The 27432-nt window shown below is 38.7% G+C and overlaps 1 long non-coding RNA gene across 1 annotated transcript; it reads right to left on the reverse strand.

The window, feature by feature from the left end:
- Nucleotides 1–17486: 17486 nt before the first annotated feature.
- LOC139039842 (uncharacterized) lies at nucleotides 17487–19402 on the reverse strand. Its single transcript, XR_011493050.1, has 3 exons — nucleotides 19156–19402; nucleotides 18781–18850; nucleotides 17487–17814 (listed from the first exon to the last, which is right to left on the reverse strand). It is a non-coding gene; the product is annotated as an uncharacterized lncRNA (long non-coding RNA).
- Nucleotides 19403–27432: the final 8030 nt, after the last annotated feature.

The following is a 27432-nucleotide window of genomic DNA, read 5'->3' on the forward strand; positions in this document are numbered from 1 at the left end:
GCATGCTCTGCTTTGGTGGCCCAGGTTCAGTTCCTGGGCACAGACCTATGCCACTCATTGGCAGCCATGCTGTGGTGGTGACCCACATACATAATAAAGGAAGGCTGGCACAGATGTTAGCTCAGGAAAAATCTTCCTCAAGCAAAAAGAGGAAGATTGGCTACAGATGTTAGCTCAAGGCTAATCTTCCTCAGCCAAAAAAACAAAAAACAAAAACAACCTGCTATCTGCTATTACGGAGATTGGGTAAAGGATAGGACAATTCAAAATAAAAAACATATGTAGATGAAAACGAAAAACAAAAGAAAGTCCTTCCCAACTAGAGTAGTTAGCCAACATATGCTGACATTTTTTAAAATAAGCTATCTTAATGATGATTTCTAGTGCAATTAAACAAGACCATAATATTTTATCTTAAAATTTTAATTGTTTTTAATTGTTAGTAGTCATTTATTAATTGAAGAGGTCCAGCTTGTTCAGACAAAGAGACAACGTGCCATCACTATTTCACTCAACTGGGAACATTGGAGAGAACTGAGAAAGAGCAGAGCTGCAGTGCTCCTGACCTTGGTTGCCCTTCCTGTCTTCTGGGCAAGGTTCATGGAGGAGCAGTGGGAGACTAGATGTCTGGCCCTGGAAGGGGTGGGTAGAAAGGCTGAAGACTGATTCAGTGTGATTCTTTCCACCCATGACTTTGCACGTCCTAAGGTCCCTGTAGTGCAGGTGCCATAGTGGCTTGAGAGCAAGACCTGGCCTTGTAAAAGCTTTATCAGTTACAAGTCCTGGCTTGCCAGCTACATTGGATTCAGCTCAGTTACCTCTGTAAGATTAGATTCATCTCATTGTTCTCCCACCAAATGCTTATCTACTTTAAGCCTCTTCTCTCTACTGACTTGGACTTCCTCTCCTCTGAAAAAAATCTGAGTTATCCATAATCACACTGAGCATTATTTTTGCTCTTAAAAAAGAATATCTGCTTATTTACATTATGGTTCCCTAAAAGGCAGATTGTGGTTGGTCAAACAATTTTATTTTCATGGTGGTTCTCGGAATATATTCCCAAGGTCATCCTCTGCTTTCTTCTATGCACACACTTTCCAAGTGGAGAAAAGATATAAGCCACTAGTTCTCTTCCCATTGCCTCACATTACCTCCTCTCTTCCTCAGCAAATTGCCCTCTAAACAGATAGCTTCCTTACCCCTCCAATGGCAAATTTTATACTACGAAAAATTCAGTTTAGTTCTTTGTGTCTAAAAAGTAGGAAATTTCTAATACCAGCATCAACTATGTAATGGTTTTCAAAATTCATTCATTCATCAAACATTTACTGAGTGCCTACTGTGTACCAGAACTGTTCTCAGAACCAGAAATATAAAATCATATGAGAAATTGTTGCTACCTTCAACCAGCTCTCAGTTTCTAATAGAAGGACATAGATGTATAAGCAAATTACTGCAAATAAGAGGTCTGGTTACTAAGGTGGGAGGATATGCAGTACACAGTGAGTCTGACAAAGGAGGGGGATGGCTAATTCTACCTTGGAAGAAGGAGGTGAGGGAAGGCTTATGTGAGAGGCAATTGTTTTAATCACCTCTTATTCACCCTGTTGGTGAAGGAGAGATTCTATCCTGGGTTATAGGGATGGCCGAACACATGACACCCAACCTTGGACAGACAAGATTGACAACAGTCTATTAGTCACATAGACTCACAGCCTGGAGAAGAAGGATATCACATGCCATGCAGGGTCACATGGGGCTCGCCCTCTAGAATACAGTGCACAACCAGGGACTGTGGGAGACAGGCTTTGTAGTACCAAGAGGATGAGGAGCCCCTTGGTTCCTACAGGAGGATATGATTGGCTTGATTGATCAATGCTGTGGCTGGCAGGGAGCTGAAACCCACTACTCAAGGAGAAGCAGAAATGCCCTTGGTCCCCCTGATAGGGAGAGTTGTCTGGCTTGAGGACCTTATCTGCAGGAGCAGAGTAGGGGAAAGAACTTGGGGGTAGGCCTTTGGAGGCCCTCCCAACTTCACTAGGCATCCAGGCAGCACATAATATTGGGCCTTAATTTAGACCTTACACCCCAGTGATACTTGAGACAAGTCTTGAAAAATAAGTGAGCGGGTTTCACTAGAGGCTGGGTGAGGGAGTATTGGCATTCCAAACAGAAGGACAAGTGAAAACAAAGCCCCAAAGGCATAAAGCAGTCTGGAAGATAAGTTAAATATTTTGGAAAAAAATGAAGAATTTCTTTCTACAAATTTGTAGAAAAGAAACTCCAATGTCTTTAAAGTTTAAAATATTTAAACTTAATGAAAGAACAGAAGACATATTAATTGAGAGCAACATGATCCAATAGAAATATAATGTGAGCCAGAAATGTGAGCTACCTGTGTAATTTTAAGTTTTCTAAGGAACCACATTTTTAAAAAGTAAAAAGAAATAGGTGAAATTAGTTTTATGATATAGTTTATTTAACCCAATATACCCAAAATATTATCATTTCAACAGGTAACAATATAAAAAATATTAACAGATGTTTACTTTCCTTTTTCATACTAAGTCTTTGAAATCCAATATGTATTTTTACAGTTCCCCCATGCCTCAATTAGGACCAGCTACACATTTCAAGTGCTCAGTGTCCACATTTAGCTGATGGCTACCAGACTGGACAACACAGATTTAGAGCATCTTGAACTGGCTTAAGTTTGAAACAAAATGCTATGTAGTTTTCTCATCTGTAAATCAGCTGTTAAAATAGCAAGTTTGCACAACTGAGTGTAAATTTTTAGATGAAGGATGGAAAATGCCTAGCATGTATATTGTTACTTCCATAAACTCCTTACTGTAATAATTACAGATATTACTTCTAGATCCCAACACACTTTCCCACTAAGTCTGCAGGCGGCCGCTCTCGAAGATTGGAATTGGCACATAGGATGAGTTCCTATGCTGTCCCAGATAGACAAGCACTGCTTTAAGACTACAAAAGATAAGCAAATCTTAAGTATCCCTTTCAGAATAAGCTTTAAAACCAGATTTTAGGACCCTAGAAAGATAAAGCAAAGAAGCCATTGACAGTAGGTTAAAAAAAAAAACCTCAATATCACTTACTAGATCCTCTAGATGACAATTATAACTTGGCCACTTGATGAAATATCTACACATTTTATACCTAAAGTGAAACTGCACCATCTAAAAGACCTTATTTTTGGACTTCTGCAGAGAACACTCTGACGGTTTTCCATACACATTTATACTGAGTTCTTCAGAAAGCAAATGCAGCTGTAATAAGTAAACAGCGTAACAGATCCCTTAGAGGCAACAATCCAATCATGCACACGTATATACTGCTGCTCTCCTTCCAAAATCTCTATTTGGTAGGTCTGTGTTACTCAGAAAATATCATCCTACCTAATTCAAAATAGTTTTTCAAATCTGAATTCTTTGGTTATGACATTTGTTTTATTCTGATAATCTATTTTTTAAATATCCCTATGGGTTTTTTTTTTCTTCATACCCCACAGTAGAAGTATTTTACTTTCTGGCTGAACCTAGCTTTTTCAGTCATCTTAGAAATGCCATTGCCTAAGAATTCACATTACATGCCGTGTGTTTGCTTTATGACGTGGGAAATAATTTCCTTTTTGACACAGAATAATAGGAAGAAACCTGAGAAAGAAGATGCAAAGATTCAGAGACCCTGTTTTCACATTGTTCTTAGTATTTTAAAATGAAAAAAAATTAAAGCAAGTTCTTACATATGTGGATTGTGATTTAATTGGGAAAATACCATACCCCAAATGTACAGAATTCAAAGCCTGGTAAGGTAGTAGAAGGAGGCCACGGTGCAGTCTAGCAAAGTTCAGATGTGCACTGATAAATAAAGGCACAGTTTACAGGGTTATTAAAATATTTGTGAGGCAATTTTAGATAGCTTTCTTGCAGGTTAACTAATAAAATACTCCACAGAGCGCCTTATGAACCAGACCAGTGCCGTTCTCTGCCAGTGCGCACCTCCACCGCTTTCCTTCCGCTCAGAGAAAACTCCCTTGCTTGACTAATTTCCTTTTCCATGAAATGTGCGTATTTCAATCTGAAAATTTCCCCGACCCATCATTTTAAATTTTATTTTTGACATACATTAGGCAAATAGAAAAAAAAATTAAAAAGTAATGAGGAGTGGGCCAAACTGCTTTGAGAAGTTTCCACATATGTGCTAATTAGTGATTCCATCTGAAAATATTCCCAGAAAGCTGGATGAGTAAAGCAGACTGGGATAAATAATGCAAAGACCCTGTGGCATTGTCGCAAACACCATAATCAGGGCTGTTTGTGAGTTCAGAGAGAGTCTCGAAGTGCTATGCCTGAGAATAAAACATCAAGGAAGTAAAACTGTGCTATCAACCTCAGGGTTCACACACACACACACACACACACACACACACACTACTTTTTTCTTTCAAGCTTTTGGTTCTCGCTAAGCAGCTCTTCCAGGATTTATATCCCACTCACCCCCACTTTCGGGTCTGTTTTTACATAAAGGGAAATAGAATTTCTTACATCTAATTTGTAGTGCTGTTGAAATGTGCAGTCTTCATGCACACACTGGTCCAGTTACATAAGCACGTGGAGATGATTAGCTGTGAAATAAGGCATTAGTCCACAGCCTCAAACACCAAGTGAAATACTCTATGAATACTCCTCAGCCTCTGGAAGTCCCTTTTGTGAAATGACAAGCCTGCTGATTTAGACCTCGGATACAATGCCCAACTGTGTTTTTTAAGTACAATTGAGTTTCATCAACCAGACCAAAAATACTGCTGGTTGAAACGCATTCTGTAAAGTCAGTGGAAAAATAACACTGTAGCTCCATAAATGAGGGGTAAATAGCACTATTATGGTAATTTCTGGTTTTAATGCTTTCAGCTAACACAGGAAGACTATGATTTGAAAGTTGCAGTGGAGATATTAGGAGAAACACCTAAATACTTCACTAGAAGTGCTACAGAAATGACAGCATAAATTGTGCAGTTTCACACCTGTGCACACCGTCATCAGAAAAATGGGGAAAAAAAGCATTTAATGGCCTTATGAATGTGTATGTGACGTGTGCCTCTGTGCTGTATTACAGGCATTTCTAAGGTTCCCTCCTTCAAGCCTTTAAGACTGCACAAGGCTAAGTCAAAGCTGCTCCTCCTCCAACCCTGCCCGTCTCTACCTACCAAAATGAGTGCTCTGTGATCATAATTGTCCAGAGCCAAGGGGAAGCTGGAGCACTTCCCAGCTGACCCATTGGTGTCCGTGTTCCCATGATAGCAGCAGCTTTGTACTTTGCAAGACCACAGTGGTGTCCCATTCTGGTCAGCGACCCATTTACCAGACCGATTGTACTGCTTTCTCAAACTTGTTGGACAAGAAAACAAAGTCTGCTCTCTAGAAGTAAGCACAGGGTCTGGAAACAGTTTGAAGCCTGCCTGCTAATGAGGGTCCTTGGGGTCTTCCTTCCCTAAAATCAAGGCTTTCTACAAAAAGAATATACTGCCCTCCATGACAGGGAGTCAAGTAGCCAGGTATTTACATTTAGACAAGATGGAGTCTTATCTGGCAGCCTGGAAGAATGCACTGCTGTCAAAAATCAAATAAAGGCCTTCAAAAATCCTTCTCAAGAGACAAGGATGCCATTTGAAGAGCAAAGTAGTAGCAATTTCCACTAACATCACAGGAATTTTTTAAACTATTCTGTTTAAAAGACACAACCTGCCTGTACCCATCAAAAAGTCTACGGTTCGAGTCTTTAAAAAAATTATTATAAATGTTAACATAGCAGACTTTTCATTCCTGCATAGTGAGTTTTTCCTTTAAATGAAATAAAAGATCTACCGTACTGATTTTTCACTATGAAAGTAATTTTTAACATTCAGGGAAAAAAAGAGGGTTTTTTTCCTTCATACATATATCCTAATACATGTGTCTTGTTTTACAGGTTTGATGAGAGTATGAGAATTAATTACCATCCTATGTCTAAATCTTATTACAATAGAAGTATACCCTTACCATACATGAGGATTCACTCATTTCTGTGAATTTTAAAGCACTAGGGGCTCAGTTGCTTTGTGTCCCAGAATCTGAGTGTTCCTGGAAACATCTGGTGGATTATGGGGACAGGGTGTATGGAATCAAGAGCTTCCTTGAATGGTATTTGGAGTCTGAAAAGGGCAGGTAGCAATTCTGAGTCCGGTGAGATAACCCTCATTCAGACTATTCTCTGCCTCAACTGAGAAAAGGAATCTGAAATAAAACAGGTCATTTTAGACAGGTTAGCCAGAGAAGATCTATCTCTGATGAGAGATGGCACTTGAGTAAAACACTGTAGGAAATGAGAGATATCTGAGGGAAAAGCTTTCCAGGCAGAAAGAACAGCAAGTGCAAAGGCCCTGAGTGAGGACCATGTCTGATGTGTTAAAGTTTGCAGTAGAGTGAGTAGTTGGAGCACAGCAGAAGATGGGGTGGGATCAGAGTGAAATGGAGAGGGCAGGCCAATCAGGTAGGACCCACTAGAAATATGGGACCACATCTACTTTTACTTGATGGGAAGCCATTGAAATGCTTGAGCAAAGCAGTGACATGATCTCAGTAAAGACATGGTCTCAGCAATGACAGGACAGTGATAGAGCAGAGAGGCTTACAATCAGAAGAGGAGACATTTAAGTTGAGGCTAAAGAAGACTAAGAATTAGCTAGAGCCAAGTGGGTTTGGGGTAGATGGAATAGAAAGAATTTTAGAGCCAGAGAACCATATGTGAGAAGGCTCAGTGGGATTGGTACTGGTGTTATCTGAACCATTGGCAAAGGATGGTAGTCATGGCCATACCTTCCATACTCTAGAAATCAGACATGGGTTCCTTTCCATAGAAGAATACCACAACATCATCCTTGAACACTGGCTTTTGTGAGGACAGCACTAACGGCAATGCTCTGGCGTGTGTCCCTGGCATACCCGTGGCCTAGGTATCAGCAGTGTTGGAAGACATGACTACAATGAGCCAAAGCAGAAGAGAAAGAGAACAGTAGATGACATGTGGTAGGTAGCAGAGGCCCACCTGAATGACTTACAATCACTGAGACATGGTCCTCACTCAGGGCCTTTGTACGTGCTGTTCCTTCTGCCTGGAAAGCTTTTCCCTCAGATATCGCTCATTTCCTACAGTGTTCTACTCAAGTGTCATATTCTAAGGTAGAACAACTTACAGTTACTGGAATTTAGGGATCTGAAGCTGGAATTTTTCAAGAGTAGGTGAAAGCAAAGCCAAAGAAATAGGAAACAGAACTGTAGAAACAAGGGCTAAAGATGAAAAATAAATGGATAGTACTTGTGTATTTTTTCCAAGAGCTTCCAAATCTATTGCTTCCTTTTGTCCATACAAGTACACTGCAAGTTAGAGGGGCAAGTAAACAAAGAGGGTCATGCAGAGTTAATGAATTATATAATACCACAGAGAGAATTAATAGTGGATTAGAGAATTTGAACATGAGACCCTTGGCAACCAGTTCAAGTTCTTTTAGACCAAGTGATGTAAATAAAGACAGGTGGGGAGAGGGGAGGAGGGAGAAGAACAACAGACAGAACTTGTATGCGGAAAGAATAGTTTGCATCTCCCAGAACAGTGACATAAAGGAGCCATAGATTGTCACATACTTTGGTCGTAAGCTTATTTTCATGCAGCACAAAATAAACTTCAGCATGTTTTTCAAAGTGCAAAACTGTTTGCTTGTAGGAGAAAGAATTAGTATGACCTTTCTGGAGGTAACTTTCTGATTTTAAAATTCCTAAAATCAGAATTTTAAGCACTAAAAGTCTTACATTTTGATTACCATATCAGTTACTGTTCTTTGGGCTGTAAGTTGAACTGTAATTAATGAAAAACAGTGATCAAACCGCTTTAGAAATGAGGAAATGTATTGACTCACATAACTAGATGTGAAAAGGTTGAGCAAGTTGCTATATTGACTTAGTCTAGTGGTTCTGCTTCCGTTCCCTGTGCCTTCCCATATTTGAGCTTACTCATCAGACAGAATAAGGAGTCCTTGGTATAATAGAAATGTTCAAAAATAGAGGATTGATCAAAGTATGATGGAATACTATACATCTATAAAAATATGTTAGCGTTCTTTAAAGAACTGAAAATATGATTCCAATATACCATTAAATTAAAAAAAAGCATATTTCAAAGAAATATGTTCAGCATGATTTTGTTTTAGTTGGGAAAAATATGCTATACTTTTATAGAAAGAACTAGACAGATATATATTGAAATGTTAACAGTTGTAAATCACAACTGAGCAATGGGAAAAAGGGACACTTTTTCTTCTTTTGACATTGGTATTTTCTAAATTTTCTACAATAAGCACATATTGTGAGAAAAATAGAAGTTATTATTTTAAAGTCATGTTATGATATTTGAGAGTTTGATACATAAATTTAATTATAAATTTTCCTCTTTTTTGGTCTAGTACTTCTTAACCATTGCTGCTCCAGCGGTTGGAGGTCAATGTGACATAGCTCAAGTCAACTTACCATGTGGAAAACTGTCCTGCTGGGCTGCTAGACGAACTACCACAGCCATCTGAGCAGATTTTATAAAAATAAGACTCTTAGAAAGCCTCAAGTTAGGGTTATTCTGAAAATAAGCTAAGTTATTTACAGATAATCTAGGCAGTAAACTACCAGGTAAGAGATGAGATTCTTTCAGAGCTACTCATGAATTTACATTTAATGAAATTAACCATTGTGGGGGACTGGTCTTGGCCACGTCAAGATATGTCTCTTTGGCATGAGGATTATTTGGGACAGGGAAAGAGGCTCTGAGGAGTGGAACTTGCTTGCCTTTTGTCAAGAGACGTTTACATTGTAAAGGAAATCTCCATCTATAAAGATATCTCCCTCTCTGTACCGGGAAGAAAGGGGATGACTTTATCTCTAGAAACTCTTAATCAATACCAAAGGCAAGGACTTAAATCTGCATAATAATCTTATTCCTGTTTCTGGTAATCTCCTGTAACTGACTCCCCCCGCCCCCAACATCCTCCTTTGTCATTAGCTGGATATGATATTTAAGGTGGGGGCTTCCACCATTTTGGCAAGTTGCTCAGCTTGCCTGGGCCTCTCCCATGTATACAGCTTATAAAGCTTTGTTTAATTTTCCCCTGCTGTTCTGTCTCATGTGAATTTAATTCGTTCTCCAGCCAGATGAACCCAGAGAGGGTAGAGGAAAAGTCTGCCTCCCCTACACCATCATGTGTTAAAACTCACAACGCAACTGGCACTGGGTAAGGATCTTTACAAATATCCTTTGATTAGATGCTATTAACTCCATTTTACTGATGAAGAATCAGAGGCTAAAGAGGTTATGTAATATGACACAGTCCACACAGGTGATAAAACTGGGATTTGAGCTCAGGCCTACTTACTGCACTCTGGGCCTTTCATAAGGCCTCACGTTGTTTCCAGTCAAGCTATTTGGAGCACCTTCATTTTACAATCCTCACTCATCTCAGGAAACACTGTTTTTCATCACACATAAGACTCTACCATTTCGTGGATATGTTTTGGAAAAAAACAGACACAGAAAATTTTGTTAATAAAAACATTACATGTGCTCAAATTTAAACATTGCTCATAAAAATTTTTCCCCAAAACAACTTCATTAGACATATGTCCTCCCAAATGGACTAGCACTCATGAACACACTGGAATATAAGATCTGCCTTTCAACAACGTGTATTATTTCCACATCAGCAAAACATGAATAACCCCTTGTAGAGAATTATTTTCCTGGGCTAAATTACGACCACATGATTAGGCCTTCCAATCAATTCCATACCACAGATATTAACAATTAGGAAAGAGCCTGTGGATAGGCTGGAATCAAAGTTTCAAGCTGAGGAATGAGCAGTGGGCTTAGGATATAGAGGAATAGTGAAACTAAGAAAAATTCATTAGGGGCTGGCCCCAAGGCTTAGTGGTTAAGTTTGGAGCCCTTTGCTTTGGTGGCCTGGGTTGTTTGGTTTGGATTCCAGTTGCAGACCTATACCACTCATCAGCCATGCTGTGGCAGCATCCCACATACAAAATAGAGGAAGATTGGCACAGATGTTAGCTCATGGCTATTTTTTCTCAAATAAAAAGAGGAAGATTGACAACGGATGTTAGCTCAGGGCAAATCTTCCTCAACAACAACAACAAAATAAACAAATAAAAGGATTAAGCTATAAAAAAAATTTTTTAATAAAAAAAGAAAAATACATTATATTGGTCTTTGATATCCCTCTTCTTTTATGTGTCATATGAAGAAATTTCTGGCAGTTTACTATTCCAAAATAAGTTACCCTGTGGTAGTGTTATAGTCTATAGCATTTACGAGAGAGAAGAAGAAAAATCAGTGCAAATGTCCTTCACACACTTTCATTATTTATAACAATACTTCACTATAGATTGCTTCTAACAGAGTTAAATACCTTATGTACTAATTTTTTTCTCTGGGAAAAAGCCAATTTACACAAATATATAAAAATCCATATAATGAAAATGAATTCTAGTCACTGAGTACTTCCTCATATAGAAATATAATCTACCATATATTCCTCTAATATACAATATCATGTCACTGGAATATAATTGCAATATAGTCATTACAATACTCAGCTGACTATGCTCCCAGGTGCTGGCCCATCCGTTTTTCTCCTTGGTTCAAAAATGATTCGCTCATTTAACGATAGAAATTGATATATATTTTTAGCACCTCATCTCTGTGATTTCACTCTTGGATCTGACTTTTTTAAAAAATGTATTTCCAAGTAGGAAATAAAGCAAGGGATTTTCTCTCCTCTTCTAAGGCTCATGCTTGCTGTGGTGATGCTTTCATCTAGTGTAAGTCAGGTTAAACCTGTATGAGATTTTACAAATAAGTGACATATCACAGTAAGCTCTTTGGTGGCAGACTTGTCCTGCTATATGATATACAAAAACTTTGTCCTTTAACCCACAGAATGGAAGCCAGCAGACTCACAGCTGCATGTAGAGCAAAAGCTCTCTGCCCGTGGGAATGAGTAGGAGAGTCAGTATCTCCTACAAGAGAAATAACTACAGAGTACAGTCTCATTCATGCCTTCGGAGGATGTGCTGCCTGACAGCCATGTAATTCTTCCTAGCAGAGGAGGCCCAGGATATTATTTGAACGCTACAGGACAATATCCATTTGTGATCCCCACAAGAAGGCAAAAGCTTAGTTGCTCAAGATCAATAAAATAGACAAAAATCTCAAAAATAAAGCCACATGTTTCTTCCCAGTAGAGTTTAGAATCTTGGAAGGAATCTCTGTAACAAGTTTATATAGCCTCTCACCTAAGAAAAACTTGTTTTGCAGATACCTGCCCTCTCCCTCCCAGATTATTTATAAAGACCCCCTTATCCCTCACACAAAGACACCCCCAGCAAGGAGTTTCCTCTTTGCGCTTTGGACTCTAACCTCCTCCTTGACTTGGCACCTGCCCTCCTCTGCAACCACATTCCTTGCTAATCATCTTTCAATACTCAGTTAAGAATTACCTCCTCTCTGAATCATTTCCAGCTCCATTCTCTGTTCAGAAAATTCAATCACTCCCTTTTTTTTATTCCCTCATTCTGTCCAGTGTATCATCTATCCAGGGCACCACAACATCTACAATAATATTGCATTTATTTATTTACATATGTGACTATCCCTATTAAACTGGAATCCCTTTAAGAACAATAATTATATTTAAATCATTGATATATACAAAATATCATGGTGATTCTATCACTTGGTGTGTAATATTTGCTCAACAGACGTTTGATAAATAAGTGAAAACATGAATGATAGATAAGTGAGAGAAAGGTGAGGTTAGAGAAATTAAGAAACTTGCCCAAGGTCTCACAGATAGGGCGTGGAGTCAGAATTGGAAACAAGGTGACTCCACCTGTCTGATTCAAAACTCACATCCTTTCCACTATATCCAGCAGATAAGATAAAAGTGCTTTTCTCTACATCAAAAGGATTGCTCAGTTCATTAAAGATTTTAACATTAAGGAATTTCCCGCACTACCCACGTTCGACAGCCTCCTCCTTCACTCTCTCTCCACCCTCAGGACAGCCTTGTTAAGTCACAGTTAGTGACACCAATTTAAAGAGGGCACGGACAAAGGAAATGGGCCTGAGGAACCCCGCTCCACAATCTCTCTCAAGCAGCCTTCCCACGATTCATAGAACCTTGAGCACTCAGAACTCCACTCCCCCTGGTCCCTCATGTCTGTTCTACTGCTCAGAGTGCTACTTTATCACTTCCCTTCTCCAGCACCCTAGGAAGCATCCAAATCTCCTTGGCACTGATTCCCACTCAGTTCTCCTTCCCCAGTCTGTCCTCAGTGGTCCTTTTTCTGATGTTGTCTCAAGCTCAGCCCAGCCCATTGGGAGCGTCAGGTTTCAGAGAGCCTCACTCTGAGGTGGGTTCAGAGCCATGGGGGCTAAGGGCATTTATAGAGTTCTTTCCTTCTTCTTTTTTCCAGTAACATTTGAAACATCATTTTGCTGTGCTAGTACCCACAACAATCTATCTATTCCTCCTTTTAAACCAAAATTTAAATGAAAAAAATAAAGGTTGCATTTTAAAATCATCTATATTCAATACTTATAACAGAACAAAGCTAATTCATAAATATGCAAAAGAACTAAAAGTGGTTCAAATGAGGCTTTGCCTGTGATCTTTCCCTCCCCCATCATTTGACACCCAAAGGAGAAGCTACCCAATCCTGATGTTTACAGAATGACATCCATCACACAGGTAATTACTCATCCATCTTAATGCTTCCTTTTAAGTTTGCCTGTAAGAAGTCTGTGATCTCCCAAGTCAAGGGCTTCAGTAAAATCAATAAAACCTCGTCCTATCAGGCCACCAGCCAGATCATTTTCCACCTTTTAACAAGGCAGTGGTTATTAAATGCCTTGTTTGAAAACCCAAGTGGGGTCATCAGACTTTCATGATGAGAATAATCCATCAATTGTACATGTGCTATCTTTTCAGTGTATTTGATATAAGTGATAAAGTAGGTAATGGCCTATGGTTTTTCAATATCTGAACATGTTCTCCTTTTTACATTGGAGTTGCAATATAGCAAAGGGAATTTCATGACTGGAGGAAGCTTGTTAAGAGAGAAAGATATTTCACTGTGTTATTTCAGAAAATGCATAAGATATGCTGTTGGCTCTAACTTTAAGAGCTGGGCTCCAAGCTGTCAGTGCCTTCCTTAGTCCTTAACCCAGCTATTCAACGACCAGAGATTCTGAATCCATAAACTTACAGTAAGATATAACTTATCATAATGGCTCATCCTATGCTTTTTCATTAGTTGAATTCTTATTCTGAATTTGTAGGAGGGATTAGAGATTCAGGATCATAAAAATTAAATGTCAATTGATATTGGACTCTTCTTCAATGCCAAATAATCTTAAAACAACAACAGCAAAAAACGAATACACTTTTTGTGGGTGTCTATGAAAATAGATCTGTCTGTGAATACCCTTCTGGCATCATATTTGCTGAAAACTTGTCTTCTGATACTGGCAGACATTGTTATGAATGATAAAAACAATCCATAAAATGACAAATGGAAGCTCCTTCTCTCTTTTGTTCATATCTGTTTGATTTGGTTGGGAAACCATGTTTGGATTATGCATTTTTCCACTTAAAATATAATCCTTTCTATTGTTTCACATTAATAATGGAATTAAAAGGAGACTATCCCCAAACATTTGCTGCGTTATTGTAAATTTACAGAATTAATTAAAAAATTGAATTCAAATTTTAATCTATGACAATTTCCAGTAAGGTATGATTATGGGACATTCTACCGACTAAAAATGACTATTAAGCCAGCACTCTTGCAGTTTATCAGGACAATAATAATTGACATAGTGATAAAAATTCTGAGAAACAGCATGGCTCTGAAGCATCTTCACAATTACTAAAGGAAGATTAAATATATAGTTTTATTGTTAAATATATTTTTTACTCTGAGACTTTGAAATTAGGTAAACCTCAAATGGTTTGTCTGGTTATCTCAATTTACCAGATCATTTAATCTCCCCAAACTCTTCATTTACAGAATATAAGAACATAATAGACAGTAAGCTGTTCTTGGTTTTACTGTTACCTCAGAAATAAGCTCTGGCATCCAAGCCAAAAGGAATGAGGCTGCAGAGTCAATGAAGACATGGATGCACTTTGCATCTCCTCCTTACTCCCGTTCTCTTTAGCTTTTGTTGGAATTTATTTAGAGAGAAAATGAATTAGGGGAAGAAATTAAATGGATCAGCTTCAGCCAGCTTACATTCTCCTTTTTACAATGAGAATAATAATAGAAGGAAAAATAATGGTTAGGAGGGTAATATGAATAATCACAAGCCTTTCATTTATAAATTTAGGGTTGTTTCACAAAATGCCTGTGTTATTTTGTGGGATGAGCGGCATGGTGGTGGAGAGCACCAGCTGGCTCAAATCCCTGCTCTGCCAATTGATATATGACCTGGACAAGTTATGTAATGTTCTCTCCCTCAATTTCTTCATCTGTAAAATAGGATTAATAACAGTTGCATCATAAGGTTGATGCAAGGATAAAGAAGTTAATGTTTAAGAAAACTGCCAAGATTCCAGTGCTGTCTGCATAATAATTATGTGCATTTTCTTATGTAATCTGCACACTCCCTAAGAGTTACAGTTGTTATTTCTATTTTGTCAGTGAGGAAACTGAGGCTTAGCAAAGTTAAGTGACTTGCCTGAGGCCACTTGCCTAATTAAGTGGGAGTTTGGATCACGCACTTTACACTGTTGGTACAGTGCGTGGGATATATTTACTCTGCCGCTCCATCACAACAGCCTTCTTCAGTTTCTTCTCACACGTTTTCCTTTTGCACCTGCAAAGGAAGTCTGTTTGCACCTGCTGGTCCCTCTGCCTGCAATGTACTCCCCTCCTCTCACTGCCTCCCTAACTTCTACATATTCTCCAGATCTCAAATCAGGAGTCACTTCCTCAGAAGAGTCCTTGTAGATCAAACGCTTCATTATAAGTTCCCATAACACAAGTCCCTCTACAGCAGAATGCTGTGCTGTTTTAAGTTTTACAGTTCTTTGTATGACTACAAACTACAGATGTGACTAAGAACTGTCTTCTTCACCAGACTGTAAGTTTCACAGACAGGCCTTATGTCAGTATCTGCTCACCACTGTATCCTTAGCACCTAGTACTCTTCCTGGCATGAAGGAGGTACGTGGTAATATTTTTTAGAGAATTGTGAATGAGTGAGTATACCAAGCATGTAATACATTTTGTCTCTTATTTCTACCCACTTGTTTGCACATGAAGAAACTAACCTCAGTCAGGTTAAGTAAGCTGCCCAAGGTCACCCAGCTGATGTGTTCTAAATTAGACTCAAACTGAAGCCCTCAGACTTTTTGCAAGGCTCTCACCATCATACTCAACTTTTTAAAAACTGAATATTAAATTTAGATATGATAGAATAATGGCTCCCCAAAGATGCCCATGTTCTAATCTCCAGAACCAGTGAATTTGTTACCTGACATGGCAAAACAGATTTTGCAGATGTGATTAAGGATCTTGAGATGGGGAGATTATCCTGGATTATCCAGAGAGGACCAATGTAATCACAAGGTTCTTGTAAGAGGAAGGCAGGAGTATCAAAGTCAGGGAAGGAGATGAGATGACAGAAGCAGAAGTCAGAATAATGCCATTACTGTGAGGATGCCATAAGCCAAGGAATGCAGACAACTTCTAGAAGATAGAAAAGGAAATGAAGGTGTTCTCCCTAGAGTCTCCAGAAGGAATCATTCCTTCCCACACCTTCCTTGTTTTTAGCCTTATAAGACCTATTTTCAAACTTCTGACTTCCAGAACTTTATGATAATAAATTTGTGTTGTATTGTTTCGGGCCACTGTGTCTGTGGTAATTTGTTCACAGTAGCAACAGGAGACTAATGTAGATGTTAATGACCTCAGGTTCATTGATGAGTTTGCCCACATGATGAAGTAATTATGAAGTGCTGTTGATGTTATACTGCAAGATCAAGCTCGATGGACAGACATAAACAACACATGATAAAGGACCATTTGTTGAACTCGGTCTGCACAGTTAGTTACTTGAGCCGGGTATTTCAAACAAACAAACAAATCTATTGTTTAGTCTTTACCTCCAAATAATCTAAATTTAAAGAAGGCAAATTTAATGGAAAATTAATCTCTCTTCTTTGGGTTCTGAGATAACGCAATATATTTGGAAAAGTCCCTGACCAAAAGCCAGAAACGTTGATTTGAGACCCACTCACCACTTTTGAGCTTTGTGACACCAGGCTGTGCGCTTGCCCTCCCTTTCTCCATCCTAATAGAGGAACTGAGAAGCAGATCCTGAAGCTACCTCCCAAATCTACCATTCTGTGACCCTATCGTATTGTTACTTGGCCTGAGAGACTTCATCCCTTTAATTAAGAATGTTTGCTATATTCTAATCTGCTCCTCCCACCATGCCGCTCCCCTCGATTCTTCTTACACATTTCCCCACACTGAAATCTAAAATTCATTCTACAGGCATGCACACCATTTGCAGTTCATGAAAATTACAGAGTTGAGAGTTGAAGCTGCCGTATGTCATTTGTGTATGAATCCAGAATTGTCACTAAACTGAGTATTAGAATATGGCTCAACTCTAAGTCTGCCCCTAAGGTGTGGTAAAATTCTGCATGAGTCAAGAACCTTCTCATTAATAAACTCTCTGCCCTAACTCATAGGGATATTAAAAATCAATAATAAAATAAAGTACCTTAAAGCATGATTTTTAAAAGTTCACAATTGTTTCAATGCAATAAACATAACCTATCTCTTAGATTGCTTTTTGTGTTTATCATTTTAAAGACTCAGACAAGAGAATAAGAGACGTGAGAGAAAGCCATCCGAAGGAAGGAATAGGGAGGAGGGTTGAAAATAAATCCTTGGCTTTTTCTCAACTGGAGACCTGTAAACATAAAGAGATTTAGAACAATCAAAGTCAGAGATGCTACTGGCATCACCACATGCCTGCTGACAGTCAGATAATTTTGCTAATATACTCAGTGGAACTTAAAAAATTGAAAAATCTATTCCCTGTATATTGTAATGGCTCAAGCAATGAAAAATTTATATTAGTATTGATAATGACATCCTTGGAACAAGAAAGGAGCAGAGACTGAAAGAGCATTGTATTTTTAAACATCACACCAGGCATCATTTCTGGAAAGACACAGTTCCTGTCCTAACTAGTGCTTCAGTGGCTTCTCTTCATTGAGCAATAAATAGAGTGAAGAATATTGGTAAATTATAGATGATAAAATAAAATGACCTTCTTCCCAAATAGACGTTTTTCAAGATGCTATACTTCTATATATCACCCAAGCAACATTATTAATGCATAGGGATATTTATAGCTTTTTATACATTATAGAATTGAATTATGGTTGGCTCTGAAAGGAAGTACCTAAAAGACCTGTTTCACGGCTCTTTCTAGGACTAGATCTCACTGTAGAAGCTCTCTCAGGGACATCATCAGCAAGAAGACTCTGATCTGTTGAGAAGCACCAATCTGCCGGACATATTCTTGTGTCTCTTGATGGATCCAGAAGGAGCAACCTCAGTTTTGAGGTTCTCTACACAATCATATAGGCTTGTAGGGAAGGTAGGCCAGCAATTTCTGAAAAGAAAAAGTAAGTGGAAAAAGTGGGTTATTGGTGAAGGCCAAAATTATGTAATTCCTCTAGCAACAGTTAAAAAAACTGAATTTTTTCACCTTCCTCAATCCAAATATTTATTGAGTTCATTGGCTAGGCTAATATTTACTGAGGTTCTATAATAGGCCAATATATACTAACAGGGTGAACTATAAAGGCAGGGTAGGAATGGGGTTATGAAAACAGAGAGTAAGTGGTTTGCTGTGGTAGCCAGCCTTCAAGACGACCCACGATCCATGATGAGCATGCCTCTGGGTATTCACACCCCTGTATAGTCCTTCACACATTGAATCAGAGTTGGCTGTGTGACCAATATAATATGGTGGGAGTAATAGTATGTTACTTCTGTAGCTAGATCATGAAAAGCATTGCTGCCTCAGCCTTGATCTTTTGAATGGCATATTACAGGAGAAGTCAGCCACCATGGTGTAAGGACACCCAACAGCCCTGTGGAGAGATCCACATGGAGAGCAGCAGAAGCCCCCAGCTGGCAGCCAGGACCATCTGCCAGAAATGTGAAATGAGCAACCTTGGAAGTGACTCTTCCACCCCAATCAAGCCTTCAGATAACTGCAGCCTCAGCCAACATCTGATTGCAACTTCAGGAGAGTCACTTAGTGAGGATTGCCCAATGCAGACACTCCTGAATTCCAGACCCACAGAAACCGTGCAAGAAAATAAGTCATTATTGTTCTTCTAAGTCTTTAAGTTTTGGTGTTATTTGTTATACAGAAATAGATAACTAATTCTTTCAAATGGATGGCATGTATTTAAATTTGACCTAAGAGGCAGTCTAACATAGTAGTTAAAAACAGAGTTTTTGGAGTTAGGTCTGGGTTTGAATCCTAGCTAGGTGATTCTGCAAATTATTTCACCTCTCTAGACTTCAGTGTTCTATTCTGAAAAATATAGATTGTAATAGTACCTACCTAGTATTTTGCCCTAGATCACACATAGCTGGACTACATGACTTCTAAGATCCATTCCAACTCTAAAATTCTGGAAGACAGAAGACATATATATATATATATATATATATATATATATATCAAAAGATAAAATAGACACTATTCATCTTTACATACTTCAGGCTGCTTTTGAGTAAAATCTTTCTTGATATCAATTGGGATCATATTATCTAAAAGCTCCCTGATTTTATTTTATTTTTTTTTATTTTAAAGATTGGCACCTGAGCTAACAACTATTGCCAATCTTTTTTTTCTTTTATTCTTCCCAAAGCACCCCCTCCCGCCGCTCCCCCCCCCGGCCGCACCCCCCCCCCAGTACATAGTTATATATTCTACCTGTGAGTGCCTCTGGTTGTGTTATGTGGGACAGCGCCTCAGCATGGCCTGACGAGTGGTGCCACATCCACGCCCAGGATCCTAACTGGTGAAACCCTGGGCCATGGAAGCAGAGCATGAGAACTTAACAATTCTGCCACTGGGCCGGCCCCCAAAGCTCCCTGTTTTTAGAAGAACTGGTCCCAGATGAAAGTCGTATGATAAAAGCTACTGAATTGTAATCAAGTTCTATTGCAGCAAATTAATCTTTGTGCAAAAGCTGGAAAGTATTTCATGAACCAGAAACCAAGGAGAAAGCTTTATTATAACCTAGTAGTGAGCTGACCTTTTATACTCCAGGGACTGGGAAAAGTAATCAATCCATGGGTGTTTACTACCGGAAAAACTCAGGCTTAGAGGGGAGAAGCTGAGCCCCAGGGAGGCAATGCCGCAAGTCTGTCAACTTCCTGATAGAGCTGCTGGCCTGGACCCAGAACTCCCCCAACCTTCTAGCAATTGAGGCTGTGTTTTGACTTACAAAAGCAAAACAAAACAAAAAGCTTTATTAAACCAGTCTTTTGTTATTGAGACCTGAAAATTCACTAGGTTACAAGTATTTTTTTTTTTAAATATGCTCGTTTAAAATGATATTTCATTTTTGTTTTTCTCTTGTTTGCTTTTCCCATTCTGCTCTCCCTGCAGTTTCTGGTAATCATGAGAACCTTGGACATTATCATTCCACAGACTCTCTTTCCATTTTTTGCCAATTCCAATTTGTTCTGAGTCCTGCAATAAATGAAATAAATAATAAATGAAAAGGCCAGAGGCAACAGCACCATCACCCTGCATACCCAGGGGAGAAACCAGAGGTTGTAGAGAGCTCTCTGCAGAGAAGATGGAAAACAATGTCTCAGGGGCCCAATTATTTACTGTAGCTGCTGAAATGAGATGATTTATGTTGGTGACAAGGCTGTTCTGGAAGTACAAACCGACTGGTATAAATTTAGATCTATTATGAAAAAAAAATGATCCTTGGACCAAAAAGAGCCCAACTTAAAAAGAAATTAAATGACTGTGGATTGTACATATACATACTGCACTTTATATGTATAGACAGGTATTTGTTCTTTAATGATTGCTGGCTATTCTGATATATTTAATTGGTGGAGGTTCAAGAAGTTAAGAATATAAACATTTTGTGTCTCAAATTCATAAGGTCACATAAAATAATTTGAGTTAGGCCATAGGTGGAAGAGGATGGACTTTTAATTGAGGACTAGCTTTAATTTTCCAGTACATTATATGAATACCAAAGCATTTAATTGGCCAAGACCTTGGTAGAGAAACAGGCAAGGGTTAAACTCACTAGATTAAGATCAGGCTTTGGTTACTTGAAAACAATACCCTACAAGGTCACATGCTGAAATGAAAAATTCAAAATGTCAAATAGCAATGCTGGTTCCATTGGACAAGCATCAAGAGGAAATTCATTAAAGCCCTGGGAGAGTCCAAAGCACAAAATTCCCAGGCCTTAAAGAGTCATTGAGAAAGAGGAGCCAGTAGTATGCTAAAGCTTAGAGGATTAAGCTTCGTGGAGATAGTAAAGTTTTTTGAAAGTGTACACGATCAGTTAAAGATAAGTGAGCAGATGTATTATGTGAATGTATGTATTATCATTCATAAATATAATGTTCCACTGTATATCATATGTATTATAAAACACATGCAAAAATAAAAACTTAGAAAGTGACAATAAATAAATATAATTATATGTTCCTTTATATTCTTCCAATACCTCACCACTGGTAACAGCAATGTCACCAAGATTTAGAGATAAGGTTGAAGGTTGTAGAAATAGGATCAGGATCCAGTGGGAGACAAGAAATAGGAGGCATCAGGGACTGCAGACATTTGAGATTTGCCTGCCCAGCACCTAATGCTCAAGAAAATAGTGAGTGGAAATTGAGGAATCAGTGTAATTTCTCACCCCTCCAAATAATACTTTATTCCTTTCCTTGTGACTATCAAGGACTGTACCTGCATGGAGATATCATCCTGATTTGCCCTCACTCCACCACTCCTTGGACTCCACCTCCCTGCTATCCACATGGCAGCTGGGAGGTCAAATGCTAATTTGAACAAAGAGATGAAAGTCAACTAGCCCCTACTTTGATTGTGGCAGTAACAAGACTGATAGCAGGATTTTCTCAGAGACTGTCTGCTCTTCTGTGGAGAGTGGCTCTCAGGCTTGAATAACCTACACAAAATAATTATTTAAAGTGCAGATGTCTGAACTCTACCCCTCTCCCCGGAAATTCTGCTTTGGTTGGTCTGCAGTGGGCCTGGAATTCTGCATTTTACAATTTCCAGATGATGCTGAGGCAGGTGACTGGCAGCAGCCATAAGGAAGAGGCTAGACTTCTGGATCCTCAACCCTTAGGCATCCTTGGCCTAATCTCCCTCCCTCCATAGCCGTTCTTCTGAAAACAGTAGATCTGAAGATGGTGACTTTGAGGAACAGTCAGAGACCCTCCAGGGAGAGGTCAGACAAGGTGGAGTTGAGTAGATCCACCTGTCCATCTTTCACATAAAGATCCACAGATGCCCTCTGACACTATTCACAGATAAATGCATATACATGGTCCATCAGAGTCTTAAAATCAATCAGCATATTTAATACCAAAATATTCCCTCCACTCATTCCCAGTTTTCTACCCACACCACATCCACTATGATCAAGGAGAAAAGAACAAATTTAAGGACCTTAATAATTGAATTCAATTTTGCACATAGAGACATTCTTTTTGGTGTTGCTTTGGCTTTAAAAAATAGAATAAGTATAACCATATAATTTTGTCCAGAAAGAGGAGGAAATGCTGAAAACAAATGCAACATATCCTGTCTTGCCTCCATGAAAACACCCATCACTAAATTTTAAATATCTGTTTCCTTTCCTAGATTATAAGATTCTTGAGGGCAGGGGTCAAATCTGTCTTGTTCACTATGTTAGTCCCAATAACTAGAACAATGCCTAGCCAATATGCAAGAGAAGTTCAGGAAATATTCTCTATTGAATAAATTGTTCATTCAGGCACATTAGAATGTCATGTAAATAATTTCACAACTCACAAATGGAAACAGCTATTCTAAAATCCTACTGCTCTGCCAAACAAATCCAGGCCTCTCAGGACTAAGGCCAAGCGACTTGACTCATTCCTTATATACTGGGTGTCCTTCTTCCAAATATGTTCACACCATGACAGCAAAGCATGCTCCCCTGATGTTATGTGCATGTGTCCTGGATCTGGCACAGGGACCATACTCTGAGGTGTCCCATACATGTGTTACATGAATCACAGCCAATGTAATGTAGTTCCTCTGAGAACTGAATGATCTGCTTATTTTCATGACCTGTTTTATGCGTACTTGGCAGATTGAAGTTGCAGTATCAACCTTGTTCAACATCTGAAGAAAATACCTTAATTCACAGATTCTGCAAACACTGAATTAACCACAGTGTGTTATATGATTATGAGGATAAATGAAGGGGAACTAAAGGACATAAATATAAAAGCAAAAGTGTATATGATATTCCATGACAGGTATACTAGGATAGAACAAGTGCTATAATAAACAATCCCAAATTTCATTGGCCTTGCATGATATACGATAACACCTCGCTCATGCAAAATCCGGGGCAGATATTTCTAGTTAGGTTTCCTAGAGAGTTCTCCTCTAAGTGTGCCCCAGGGACCTAAGCTCTTTCCATCTCCTGACACTCTTGTCTTCAACACAGGGTCCCCATGAAAGGGAAAGTCAGAGAGGAAAAGATGAAGCAAGAGAGATTTTTATAGGCCAGTTCTGGAAGTAGCAGATATCAGCAAGGATAATGGGAAATAGAGTTTAGCAATGGACCCACAAGGTAAACGAAGTAGATTTGGAAATCACATAGCATTATTTCTGCCACAAGGTGTTAGCAATGTTTCTGTTTATCTCATTAGTCCATGGATTTTCCCTAAACTTAGACCATAATCAGGAAAGCACAAAGAGGCAGTATGGTATAGTAAGAAGCTACAATTACTTTATATTATACTGTTTATGATCAATTACATATCATTATTTATTAGCACTATTTTTCTCAAATCCCTAATCGTTTTATTTTCATTTCAGTTTCAAAAACCTTTCTTACGAACTTTAGCATTAATTCTTCTGGTAGCCATCCAAAATCAGGTTGGTGCTTTTTAAATGGTTATTTTACAAGAGTGATGCACTTTTTCCATTCTAATAGAGATGACCTTTACAAATTCTAAGACCTAATAATTTTAGTTAATTCAAAACAGGTGGAAAATACCTTATAGGAAGTTATTTGTTGTGCACAAGATCAAGGCGAAATGTCATCACCTCTCCATAACTCTCTCTCCTTGAGGTTTCCTTTCCCAGATATAATTAATTGCCCTTCATCTGTGTTTTCACAGTATTTATATATACTCAGCATTAGAAGGAGTCATGTTATAGTATAGCTATTTGTTACATATTTGTCTTCTCCATAGACTTGAACTCCTCGGGGCTAAGGGAGGTTGAATCTTCAGGGCCTAAAGAATTGCTGGAACATAGCAAGCACAGAATAAAAGCTACCAAACCAATCAGTGGTGCTTCCTCCATCGTGTGCCTTGTAGCCCTGTGTCCACACCACCATTATAGCACTTAGAAACTTCATTGCAATTTGTTTTATGCCTTTCTGTGACTGTCCAGCTACAGATTGTGTAAATTAGGGCAGGAATAATATCTTATGTGCCAACTGCCTACCATATATTCGTCTATACATTCAAATCTCAACTTGTTCCAAAAATGATTTTATATGCTTTGTACTATATATAGTACAAGAGGATAAAAGATGGATAACTGATAAAATAATGGCTAAGGGTAAGAAAAATGACACAAAGAGTCCAAGAGTGAGAGAAGCACAGAAAATGCCTAGCAGAATATCCTATACTGTATTTGTAAAAAGTGAGCCTTAAACTTGACTCTGAGCTTTCTAGTAGTCAAAACAAAAAGGGCCACATTCCCGGTTACAAAATGTAATGTCTAAAATGTTCAAGTGAAATGTTTTTTTGAGGCAGTGGTGGTTTGTCCTGGTGTTTTAAATTTTATTTCTGTTTTCAGCTACCCAGTGGGTTTTTGTCAAACCAGATGTTATAACCATGAGCTGCGTGTTTGCTGGGGCTTTTACATGTAAAACCAGGAATGTTTTGTTAAAGGGTGAGAGGTGAGGTTTTTCCTTCTAAACTCTAAGGTGAAGTTCCAAGAGATTCACAGAGAACAAAGGATATCCACACGCGTTACAACAGCCCTTCCAGGTATCTCTTTCTTCCCAGTCCCCTGATGTCACCAGTCCAGAAGTGAGGGCACATGGGCCCTAGAATGCCTTCAATGAAGACCAAATTAAGGTGGAAGTTATCTCTTCTACCTGGTCCAGAATGTCTATCTAATAATGGCATTTAGATATCAACCACCAACTGCAGTGTATGCCAATTCCTCTCATATGCTTGTATCAAGTTAGTCACATACAAATTACAACTTGAGGGGAACTTTTCTTTTTAATGGAAATTACAGGAAATTCTAATTTATTGTGTCCTAATTGGAGCTCAGAAATCTGTATTATTAAAAAACTCCCAGGTGATTCTAGTCAAGGCTATGTTTGCCAAAACCATCAACATAATCCTTGATATCAGAATATGAGTGAAATTTCCCCCAGATTTATTCCTTACGTTCCCATTTTACCAGTCACAAGTTCCGTAACTTAGTACATTTGTTCCTAGAGAGACAGCTATGAGAGGTAACCCTCCCAGCCCTCATTGGTGAGATGTAGGACCCATCAATTCTATAGCTCCATCCTGGCATTTAGAGCTTTAGGAATAATTAATCCATGGGCCCTAGATTATCCAAATGAGCATCATGTGTCATATTAGTGGTAACATAAATTCTCTGGCAGAGAATGTACAATATGGTAGCAAATCACTCCAGGAACCAAAGAAACTGCTTCCATTATACAACAGCACCAGTAACAACTGACATCTATCAAGTACTGACTATGGTTAATATGGCTTAGGTGCTGTACTATGTGCTTTAAAGGACCTTTCATTTAATACCAAGAGAGCCCTATGAGCTAGATATTATCATTCTCACTTTATAGACAATAAAATTGAGGTGTGAAAGAGGAAAGTAACTTGCCCAAAGTTATACTTACAGAAAGTGGCAAAGACAGAGTTTAGACCCAGGAAGTCTGACTTCAGAGCCCATGCTCTCAACCTTCTACTATCCTGCCAGAAGCCAGGAATGACATTTTAAACTTCAAAGATACTAGAACAGAAATCCCCATCCTACTTTGGCTAAGATTTTTTTGCCTTTTACAGACTGGGAGGAAAATATTTGAAACCTTTAATCAAAGTGATGGAGTCTACTAGAATTTAGCAGACATATAATACTGAAAAGCTACACAGAAAATGCTGTGTATATCAGGATATCTTCTTCATGTATGCTCACTGGACATATTCCAGGAGAGGAATTTTGGTTCAGACAGTGCCTTGAACATTGTATAGGCTTTTAATTCACTCTTGGTAACAAATGAATGCATGAAAGAATGAATAAATGAATGAAAGATTAGCCACGGCAAATCAACGAAGGAAAAACAAAAGAGAAGAAGGATGGGGGAAGAGATGTGAAGTATATTTTATACTAACCAATTGCATTATATTTTCACAAAAACAATAAAAAAATTGGAATATCCATTTCATCACTCTCAACCTTCTCTGCGAGGGGAAGGATTTGGCTCATATGATTCCTAAGTTTTCTTGAATCTCATTTAAGACAGGTTCTATGTCCACTCAAATCTTGTGTCAAAGCAATTTCTAGGAAGTCTGTAATTTTTATCCCTATTTTTCATACATCATCAAGACAATTTGAAAGGGCAGTTGTAATAGTATAAACTCTTAAAACAGATTTTTAGCTCAAATACATACATATTGTCTAAGAATTGCTTTCACATAAGATCAGAGAATTAAAGTTGCTAGATAAATAACGATATGAGGGACTCGTGTTAGTGGGTTTGTTTGTACTGGGACCTCTGGGCCTTGGACACAAAAAGAATCCAACAAGCCTCACACAGCACACATCCGAAGGGCATGCATTTTATTCAGCTGATGCATCTAGTTCTCAGGAATCATAATCTGGACACGTGTGAATTTCCATATGCTGGTAACTCTAGCCTGAGGGAATACGACTACCATCCCAGAGAAAGGACCATGCATTCCAGGAGACGCCAAGGGAATGAGTATGAACGAAAGAGGACACGGAAGAGATTGCACCCGGTGAAAGTACCAGGGTATTTTGCATCGCCTTTTCTATCTCTGGGCACACTCATACCGATTCACATGCATGCACAAGCACACAAAAATACACAACTGGCGCTAGTATGGGAGAGTCTCTACAATCAGGTTGAGACCCAGGGCCATGTGAAGAATCTGAGTCTGGTGGAAGAATAGAAGCCTGGGGTACCTGTACCTAGAATGCAAAGAGCACGTTTGTCTCCTTCCACAGTAAGCATCTTGAGAGATGAATGTTGCTTATTCATTTGTATCCTGCACATATTGCATACTCCTGAGCACATAATCAGTTTTCAATACAAGTTCATTGAAAGACTGAATAAACAAATCAACAAATGAATGAACCCTAGATTAGAAATGACCACCATAAACTACAGCCCCCATAGAATGACCATCGCAGCCTCCTGATTGCTCCTGCTGCCTGGACAGGAGCCAGAAAATACAATGCCCTCCATTACTAGAGTGCTTTAAAGTTATTAAGGAAGTTCATGTCTGTTAAACTCATTTTATCCCCACAACAACCTCTTGTCCTAGGAAGGGCAGACACCCTGACCCTAACTTTACATATTAGGGAACTGTGGGCACTGAGGAAAAGTAACTTGGCTCAGTTCACATATCAACAGAACCTATTGATAGAAATGGAGCCGAAGCCAAGGTCTAGTTATTATTCCCTGCCTACTCCTCCCCTGGGAGATATATACATATATATATATATATATATAGAGAGAGAGAGAGAGAGAGAGAGAGAGAGACATATCCACACAAAATACATATAAGAGTCAATTCTCATTATTCATGGTAGTTATGTTCTATAAAGTCTCTGCAAATGCTGAATTAATCAATTAGTGAATACCGAACCATTGCTCCTAGAGATGGATATTTATATGCATATATGTATATCACATAGAACATAATC

Source organism: Equus asinus, chromosome 12 (genome assembly GCF_041296235.1).
Source record: "Equus asinus isolate D_3611 breed Donkey chromosome 12, EquAss-T2T_v2, whole genome shotgun sequence".
Classification (NCBI taxonomy): Eukaryota; Metazoa; Chordata; class Mammalia; order Perissodactyla; family Equidae; genus Equus; species Equus asinus.